The sequence below is a fragment of the Hordeum vulgare genome, chromosome 5H (assembly GCF_904849725.1).
Source record: "Hordeum vulgare subsp. vulgare chromosome 5H, MorexV3_pseudomolecules_assembly, whole genome shotgun sequence".
Classification (NCBI taxonomy): Eukaryota; Viridiplantae; Streptophyta; class Magnoliopsida; order Poales; family Poaceae; genus Hordeum; species Hordeum vulgare.
In genome coordinates, this window is record NC_058522.1 from 460,451,658 (window position 1) to 460,461,855 (window position 10,198).

A 10,198-nucleotide genomic window follows, 5' to 3' on the forward strand; every position below is an offset into this window, starting at 1 on the left:
GATTTTTTATTGTTTCATGCTAATATATTATTAATCTTGGATGCTTTATATGTATTTATATGATGTTTTATTTTTGAGAACTAACCTATTAATCCAGTGGCTAGTGCTAGTTGTTGTTTTCTGCTTGTTTTTTGGCTTTTCACGAAATCATAACTAAACGAAGTCCAAATGCAACAAAACTTTTGGCGAATTGTTTTGGGAAAAAAATAAGGCCTGGAAGCTTAAGAAGGAGATCTGACGCCACACGAGATGGTGCCAAGCCAACAGGGCACACCTAGGGGGGGGGGCGTCCTGATGGCTTGGGAACACCTCCCGGTGACTCATGCCCTAACTTTGCCTATATAAATCCTAGTATGTTGGGAAAACACCAGAGATCCACCCATAATACCTTTTCCCTTACCGCAAGTCTATGTTCTATCGTGATCCAATCTGAAGCCCTATTACGGTGCCCTGCCGGAGGCGGGATCAATCACGGAGGGCCTCTACATAAACCTTGCCCATGATAATGTGTGAGTAGTCTAACACACACCTACGGGTCCATAGTTAGTTCCTAGATGGCTATCTCTCTTATGTTTTCAAAGAAAAGATCACCACGGTTCCCGAGGTGTTCTTTCCCATGTAATTCTCTTTGTGGTGTGTTTGTTGGGATCCGATGAATTGTGGGCTTTTGTTCACTTTATCCATGAAAAGTATTTGAGTCATCTCTAAATTCTTATATGCATGATTATGATAGCTTCGTATTTTGCCCCGATCTATCGGTTTGGTTTGGGCAACTAGATTAATTTACCTTCAATGTGAGTGGTGCATTGTGATGGGTTCAATCTTGTGGTGCTCAATCCCAATGATATAAGGGGACATAACACGTATTGTATTGCTGCCATTAAAGGTGGAATGATGGGTTTTATTAATATTCGTTGAGTTTCTACTTAATACACTAGATAGTTGCTGGATAGCGGTTGATGAGTGGAGTAATAGTAGTAGATGTAGGAAGAAGTCGGTCTACTTGCTTATGATCATGATGCCTATATGTGTAATTATTGTCGTGAATAAATATAACATAACTATGCGTTTTGTATCAATTGCCCAATAGTAATTTTTTACCCACCGTCTACTTTCTTTGGGAGAGAAGCCTCTAGAGAAAACTATGGTCCCCGGTTCTTTATAAATCATATTACAGAAACTCTAGAAATATTGCTGCATTTTTATTTCTATTACTACCTACCACTACTTATCGCTTGCAAGTAACCAGTTCAAGGGGATTGACAACCCTCTTTCCCGTGTTGGGTGTAAGTGTGTGCACTTTTGTGTGTAGTTGTTGACGACGGGCATTTGCGTGGTCTTCCTATTGGTTTGATAAACTTCGTTAGCATTGAGTGAAATACTTATCTCTAATGTACTGCATGTCCCCTCCTCTTTGGAGAAAATCCCAACGCAGGTTACAAGTAGTAGGAATAATTTTTGGAGCCGTTGCGAGGGAGTATCACCAAATTCTTATCAACTACCTTCACACAAATTATCATTCACTTGTTCTAATTATTTACTTTTATTTATACTTTTTTGCCAAAAAATATCAAAAATACAAAAATATTTATCTTTGCTAGTTTGCCTTCTTTGCTTGTTAAAATGTGTGGACCACCCGTTAATGTTTCTCCGGATTTTGAAGTACTTTACTTTAAACAAAAACATGGTGAAAATCACAAAGATGCATGGTACCGTATAATAGAGTTCCAACGTAATGGTACTATAAAAAATGATATGAAGATCCTCCTTCGTAATTTTTATGTGGGACTTGGGATGTCCAATAGGCACGTTCTAGACTTTGCTGCCAAGCAATTTTTTATTGAGATGGATCCTAGTGCTGCTTATGAGATAGTAGAAGGAATGGTGGGAACTCCCCCATTACCTCAAATATAATCCTTTACACATGAAAGTATCCAAGTGTTAAAATTAGGGGATTTGCACAAAAATATAAGTGCAATACAAAAAGTTAATGAACCTATGAAAACCTTAGGCCCTAGGCTTCATCGCATCATTTTTTTCTCACTACTTCCAATAAAAAAATTGAGTACCTAGGGAAATTGGTGACTTCCTTTCAGATGTTGTGACTAAAAGGAGTGAGCCTAAGGGGTACGATAAGAGTCCCGCTAAGGTAGCTAAAGTGGACGATAAAACTGACAACACTTGAAACTATGCATTACGTCTAGCTAAGGGCGTAAAACGATACCGCTTGTTAGGAGGCAACCCAATAGTTTTCTTATTTTTTGTGTTCTAATTTCTGTTATGTTGTGTTCACATGATTATTTCTACTGTAATTGTTGTATTTTTATGTCTTAATTAATGTTTGTGGCAAGTAAAGCCTTTGAGATGATTTGGATGATAACTAGATTTGATCCCGTGGAAAAACAGAAACTTTGACATCCAGTGCAGAATTCATGTGATTTTAGTGGTACATCCTTTTGATATAAAGTTTTTGCACAAAATTTATATATTCCCCATGATTTCCTATTTTCTCAGAAGTTTTGGAGGTACAAAAGTATGGTTTGAGTGCTGATCTTTACAGACTATTCTGTTTTAGATAGATTCTATTTTTGCTTGCATAGTTTGCTTGTTTTGATGATGCTATAAATTATATCAGGGGTATAAGCTATGGATAAGTTATAATAAATTACTTTATTAAATAATTAAATATGAATCAATTTTTAGCAGTACATAAAGTTTATGGTTTGCCTATTGTACTAATTGATCCCACGAGGTTTGTATTGAGTTTTGTGTGCTGATGTTTTCAAGTTTTGGGTGCGATTACGATGGATGAAAGAATAAGGAGTAGCAAGACCCTAATCTTGGGGATTCCAAAGGCACCCAAAAAATCCTAGGAATAATGAAGCGTCCAACCTTGGGGATGCCCCGGAAGGCATCCCCTCTTTCATCTCCATTCCCTCGGTATGTCACCTGGAGCTATATTTCTATTCATCACATGATATGTGTTTTGATTGGATCATCGTGTATTATAGTTTGCTCTTGTTTTAGTTTTCGACAATCATTTTTTGTTGGAAATACCTATTTTAGAGACACATGTTCATCATGATTTGCTAGAATAATCTATGTGCGTCACTTATATCTTTTGAGCTAAGGAGTTACTCTAGTGCTTCACTTATATCTTCTAGAGCACAATGGCTTGTAGATTTTATAGAAATAATTGCACTCTTGTTATTCACTTATATTTTTTTGATATTCTAATAGGGGGCAACGGTAATTTGCATGGGTTATAAGACTCAGTACTGGAAAATGGAAATTTGCCATGGTCCTAGTCTTTGCCGTCCGCCCCCTGTCGGCAGATAAAGGCACGCCAAACGAGCTCCTGTCCTGAGATAACACCTCGTTCACGGCCAGTCGAGCTCGCCATTGAGGTTAGTTTAATGGACTCAACTATCTTTCCGCATTATGTTGTGAGTTGGAACCAATATGATTACAATGCTAACAATGAGTTGTGTTGCAGGCTGCTATTCTGAAAGAGAGAGAGGCAATGCATGCGGTTTTGGCGGAGAAGGATAAGGAGATGAAGGAGCTGGAGGAGAGGACGACTGCATTGGTGGAGGCGGAGAGGGCACGGAATGATGCATCTAACAGGGCCATATACGAGCTCTTCGTGGTAAGTTTATTCTTCATATTATTTAAAATCTTGCATTTTAAGTCCGTTTAATTAATAACTAAAAAGTTTGACTTGTCGAAACCAAATGTACAGTCTATGTGCGAGAAGACCGGCCAAGTCCCTCTGGCGATGCCAGACATTAACATGGCGGGGACTGTGAGTTTCATTTCAATGCAGTGATCTTAAGAGTGTCATCATGCTAATGACACATTGCAAATGATGTTTGGTGCAAAATATCTCCCGAAACGCATCGCACGACCCTTCTACAGTGGAGCCTTCTCCAGGTGAAACAAGCCAGAGCCACCGTGCTTCACCGCCGTGATGATGAAATGGTATGTTATCCTCCAAAATGACATAATTAGCTCCAAAAAGGCGTAATTAGCTAATTTAGCTCGAAGAAGAGGACAAGAGGAGAAGAAATAGGAAAAATGAAAAGTAGGAAGAAGAAGAAGAAGAGAAGAAGAAGGAGAAGGAGAAGAAGGAGAAGGAGCTATCCCTCCTTCTTCTTCTCTCCTCCTTTTTTCCTTCTTCTTTTCTGCTTCTTCTCCTCTTCCTTGTCCTTCTCCTTCTCCTCCTTCTTTTTCTTCTCCTTCTGCTCCTTCTTCTTCTCTTCTTGCTTCTTCTCTTTCTTCTCCTACGTAGCTTATTTTCCCCAACATAGACATACTTAGCTAATTGTCCTCCAAAATGACATAATTAGCTTAGTTAGGTAAAAACATCGTAAGAACCTTGGTTAGCTCATTAAAATGACTAATTTAGCTCCAAAATGACATAATAATCTCATAATGGCCTATTTAATAAAAAATGACCTATACTTACCTAATTATCCTCCAAAATGACATAATTAGCTCCAAAAAGGCATAATTAGCTAATGTAGCTCGAAGAAGAGGACAAGAGGAGAAGAAAGAGGAAAAATGAAAAGAAGGAAGAACAACAAGAAGAGAAGAAGAAGGAGAAGGAGCTAGCCCTCCTTCTTCTGTCCTCCTTTTCCTTCTTCTTCTTCTTTTTCTTCTTCTTCTTGTCCTCTTCCTTCTCCTTCTCCTTCTCCTCCTCCTCCTCCTCCTTCTTCTTTTCCTTCTCCTTTTTCTTCTCTTCTTGATTCTTCTCTTTCTTCTTCTATGTAGCTTATTTTCCCCAACATAGACATATTTAGCTAATTATCCTCAAAAATGACATAATTAACTTAGTTAGGTAAAAACATCATAAGAACCTTGGTTAGCTCATTAAAATGACTAATTTAGCTCCAAAATGACATAATAAGCTCATAATGGCCTATTTAATAAAAAATGACCTATACTTACCTAATTATCCTCCAAAATGACATAATTAGCTCCAAAATGACATATTTAACCCAAGTTAGCTCCATAATGGTCTCCTTCTCCTTCTCCTCCTCCAAAATGACATAATTAGCCAATTTAGCTCCAAAATGGCTTAATAATCATAGTTGTCTCCAAAATGGCATAATTAGCTCCAAAAGGCATAATTAGCTAATTTAGCTCGAAGAAGAGGACAAGAGGAGAAGAAATAGGAAAAATGAAAAGAAGGAAGAAGAAGAAGAAGAGAAGAAGAAGAGAAGAAGGAGAAGGAGAAGAAGGAGAAGGAGTCCTCCTTATTCTTCTCTCCTCCTTCTTTTCCTTCTTCTTCTCCTTATTTTCTTCTTCTTCTCCTCTTCCTTCTCCTTCTCCTTCTCCTCCTTCTCCTCCTCCTTCTTCTTTTTCTTCTCCTTCCTCTTCTCTTCTTGCTTCTTCTCTTTCTTCTTCTACGTAGCTTATTTTCCCCAACATAGACATACTTAGCAAATTATCCTCCAAAATGACATAATTAGATTAGTTAGGTAAAACCATCATAAGAACCTTGGTTAACTCATTAAAATGACTAATTTAGCTCCAAAATTACATAATAAGCTCATAATGGCCTATTTAATAAAAATGACCTATACTTACCTAATTATCCTCCAAAATGACATAATTAGCTCCAAAAAGGCATAATTAGATAATTTAGCTTGAAGAAGAGGATAAGAGGAGAAGAAAGAGGAAAAATGAAAAGAAGGAAGAAGAATAAGAAGAGAAGGCGAAGAGAAGAAGAAGGAGAAGGAGAAGAAGGAGAATGAGCCCTCCTTCTTCTTCTCTCGTCCTTCTTTTCCTTCTTCTTCTTCTTCTTCTTTTCTTATTCTTCTCCTCTTCCTTCTCCTTCTCCTCCTCCTCCTTCTTCTTTTTCTTCTCCCCTTCTTCTCTTTCTTCTTCTACGTAGCTTATTTTCCCCAACATAGACATAATTAGCTAATTAAGCTCCAAAATGACATGATTAGCTTAGTTAGGTAAAAACATCATAAGAACCTTGGTTAGCTCATTAAAATGACTAATTTAGCTCCAAAATGACATAGTAAGCTCATAATGGCATAAGAACCTTGGTTAGCTCATGAATATTATATACTTAGCTTGTTTTCCTCTAAAATGACATAATTAGCCCATTTAGCTCGCAAAAGACATACTTAGATAATTTAGCTCCAAGAAGAGGAGAAGAGGAGAAATGAAAAGAAGGAAGAAGAATAAGAAGAAGAGAAGAAGAAGAGAAACAAGCTCCTCCTTCTCCTTCTCCTTCTCCTTCTCTTCTTCTTCTCTTCTTCTTCTTCTTCCTTCTTTTCATTTCTCCTCTTCTCCTCTTCTTGGAGCTAAATTAGCTAAGTATGTCTTTTTGGAGCTAAATGGATATGAAACTTACTTATTTCTTCTCCTCTTCATCTAGTCTTCTTCTCCTAACTTACTTATTTCCCATTTTTCAGATTACATTCAATTCACGGAAGCTTGGATTATATTGATGGAGTGCTTCAATATGGTTTCTTCTAAAATGGCTTCACGGAAGCTTGGATTGAAACTATTGTAGTAAATGGATATTAAACTTTGTATGTATGGATGAAACGAGTGTAATATATGGTTTGGTACGGATGAAACTTTCATAATATGTATGTACTATGGATGAAACTTATTTTAATATGGTTATGAGTATGGGTAGTTTGTGTGAAATATATTATGTCATTTGGAGCCTTTGTGTGAAATATATTATGTCATTTGGGGCAGTTTGTGTGAAATACATTCCTGATTTGTGTGAAAATTGCTGCATATTATTAAAAATAAAATAAACAGTGGCAGTTTGGAGCCTTTGCCATGTGCCCATCGACACCAAAGGAGCTACATGAGACGGCAAAGGGTCCAAACTGGCCTGTTTTGAATCAAATTGGGTGCCCCCTTTGCCGTCTGCCATGCTGGTGCGCCGACGGCAAAGGGTCAAAGGACAGACGGCAAGGCTCAAAGGGCAGATGGCAAAGGGGCAAATGAGAGGGGCTTTGGCGGTGCCTTTGCCGTTAGTCCACAAGCACGGCAGACGGCAAAGGGGCAAAGAGCAGACGGCAAACTATCTGTGGGCCCAGCAGGCTGCCGTTAGCACTTGACGGAGGTGCCCGCAGATGTGTCGTCTCATATTCTTTGTCGTCTGCCCCCTCACGGCAAAGATCCTTTGTCGTCAACTGTCCCAATGCATACGTCAATGAGGCCCTTCACCGGATTTTTGTTTGCTGTCCAGTTTGCCGTCTGCTGACGGACGGCAAAGGCCTTTGCCGTCCGGGGTGGCCCCCTTTGCCCTCCGCCATGGCAGATGACAAAGTATGTGCTCCCTGTAGTGACTAGTCTAAAAAAGGATAGGTATTCAAGGATCATATAATAAAAACTTTCATGTAGCACACAAAAGAGAAATTATGGGTTAATGATATTGATGTGGCAATGTGAAAGGGTGTGAATACATGGTTGTTGGTTAGTGGAAATATCGATAATTAAAGGGTGTTAACTTGCTATTCATCCAAATATTGGTTATGGAATGGTGATAATGTGTGATCATTCTGATTCCTTGTTGAAATTCTAGTGTTCTTCAGGTCAGTGGTGCATGATGGTTTACTCCTACCAACCTCCTCCCCAGGGGCATGTGAGTAGTACTTTGCTTAGATAGAGTTAATAAATCTTTGCAATAAGTATATGAGTTCTTTATGACTAATGTGAATTCATGGATGTACGCACACTCACTTTTCCATATGTGCTAGCCTTTCCGATACCATGTATTGCTCATTCTCACCTCGAGGATCGTTGCAACCTTCGACGGTGCATCCAAAACCCGTGACATGATACACCCTATTGCACATAAGCCACCTTATATCTTCCCCAAAACAGCCACCATACCTACGTATCATGGCATTTCCATAGTCATTCTGAGATATATTGCCATGCAACCTCCACCGTTACATCACATGACTTGTGTGTTCATCATCACATTGCTTTCCATGATCGTAAGATAGCTAGCATGATATTTCCATGGCTTGTCTGTTTTTTGATATCTTCACTAAGCTAGATCATTGCACACCTTGGTACACTGCGGGAGGCATTCATATAGAGTCATCTTGTTTAGTAATTTTTCATATCGAGTTGTTAGAGCATTGTCTCAGTGAGGAAAGTAGATAGAAGTGTGATGTTTATCATTGTTAGAGCATTGTCTCAGTGAGGAAAGGATGATTGAGACAATGATTCCCCCACAAGTCGGGAGGAGATTTCGAACAAAAAATAAAAGAAAAATAGAGAGAAAAATGGAAAAATGAACAATAAAGAAACAGGAAAAAAGAGAAAAGGGGGAAATGAGATATAAGAGAGAAGGGGTAGTACTACTACCTCTTTTCCACAGTTTTGCTTTGTGAAGGCACCATGTTTTTCATATAGGGAGTCTCATGTTTTGTCATTTTCATATGCTAGTGGGAATTTTTCATTATAGAACTTGGCTTGCATATTCTGATGATGGCCTTCCTCAAATGCTCGAGGTCTTCATGAGCAAGCAAGTTGGATGCACACTCACTTAGCTTTTGTTAACCTTTCATACACTTATAGATCTAGTGCATCCGTTGAATGACAATCCCTACTCCTCACATTGATATCGATTGATGGGCATCTCCATAGTCGTTGGTCCACCTAGTTGATGCGAGACTTTTTTCTCAACTTTTACTCCTTTGATACCCACCACCATATTCTATTCCACCTATATGCTATGTCCATGGTTCATGCTCATGTATTGAGTGGGATATAAAATGCTGAAGCGTGTTAAGAAGTACGATCCAATTGATTGGCTTAACACCGTGGTGCTTGAAATTTGGAATTATGTGGTGAAGACGGAGCCATGTCATGCTTATATGATAAAATGAATGGGGAGTAAACGTTCTTTAGGGATCATATATTTTGAAAGTTGATGATTGTGTCACTTATGTTTATGGATATTACTATGTTGATGTTTATTAGTTCATTTTTTCTCAATGATCACACCTCAAAAATATTGCATGTTAGGTAGCATGTCACATCAAAAATTCTATTTTTATCATTTACCTACTCGAGGATGAGCAGGAATTAAGCTTGGGGATGCTCATACATCTCCAATGTATCTATAATTTTTGATTGTTCAATGCAATTATATTATCAACCATGAACGCTTTATATCACTAGTAGAAAACAGGGCTTTGGTTCGGGCCTGGCCAGTCCATTAGTCCCGGTTCTTCACGAACCGGGACCCATGGGGGCCATTAGTCCCGGTTCATGAGCTCATGGGGCCGGCCGGGGCCTTGTGGGCATTGGTCCCAGTTCGTCTGGACCCATTTGTCCCGGTTCTAGGCACGAACCGGGACCAATGGGCCGCGCTCCTGGCCCACATCCATTGGTACCGGTTCGTGCCTTGAACCGGTATAGAAGGGGGGGCTTTAGTCCCGGTTTATGCCACGAACCGGGACAAATAATTTGCCTATATATACCCATCGCCGCGGCAAAGCACTCTGTTTTTTTTTGGCCGGCGAGGGGAGGGCATTTGGGTGCTCTAGCTCACCTCCTATGCACATGAGGTGTTCGATGAAATGCCCGAGCCACACTAGTTAAGCTTTCTCCTCTCGAAGCTCGACCTCGGAGCTCCATTTTTCCCGAGATTTGTCTAGATTTAGCGGTCCGTCACGCCCCGTCCCCGTTTTCACCGTCGTTGATTGCCCGCGTCGATCTCGTCGCCGGCACCACCGTGGTGAGCCTCTTGTTCTTATCTTCTTTCTGATTTTCTTACTTTAGATAGAGACTTGTCTAATTTTCTTACTTTAGATAGATACTTGTCTGATTTTCTTACTTTTGACACACATAATTATATATAATGCACGCAGATGAACCGACAATGGATGTATGGTGACAGACACACCTCCGAGTACATTAAGGGCGTGCATAATTTTCTCGAAGTGGCTGAGGCAAACAAGTAGAATGGTTTTATGTGTTGTCCATGCCCTAAATGTGGGAATACGAAGTCTTACTCTGACCGGAAAATCCTTCACACCCACCTACTTTACAAGGGTTTCATGCCACACTATAATGTTTGGACGAGGCACGAAGAAATAGGGGTTATGATGGAAGATGGCGAAGAAGAAGAGGACGATGACAACTATATGCCCCCTGAATACCGTGATGCTGCAACGGGGGGAGCTGCTGAAGATCAAGA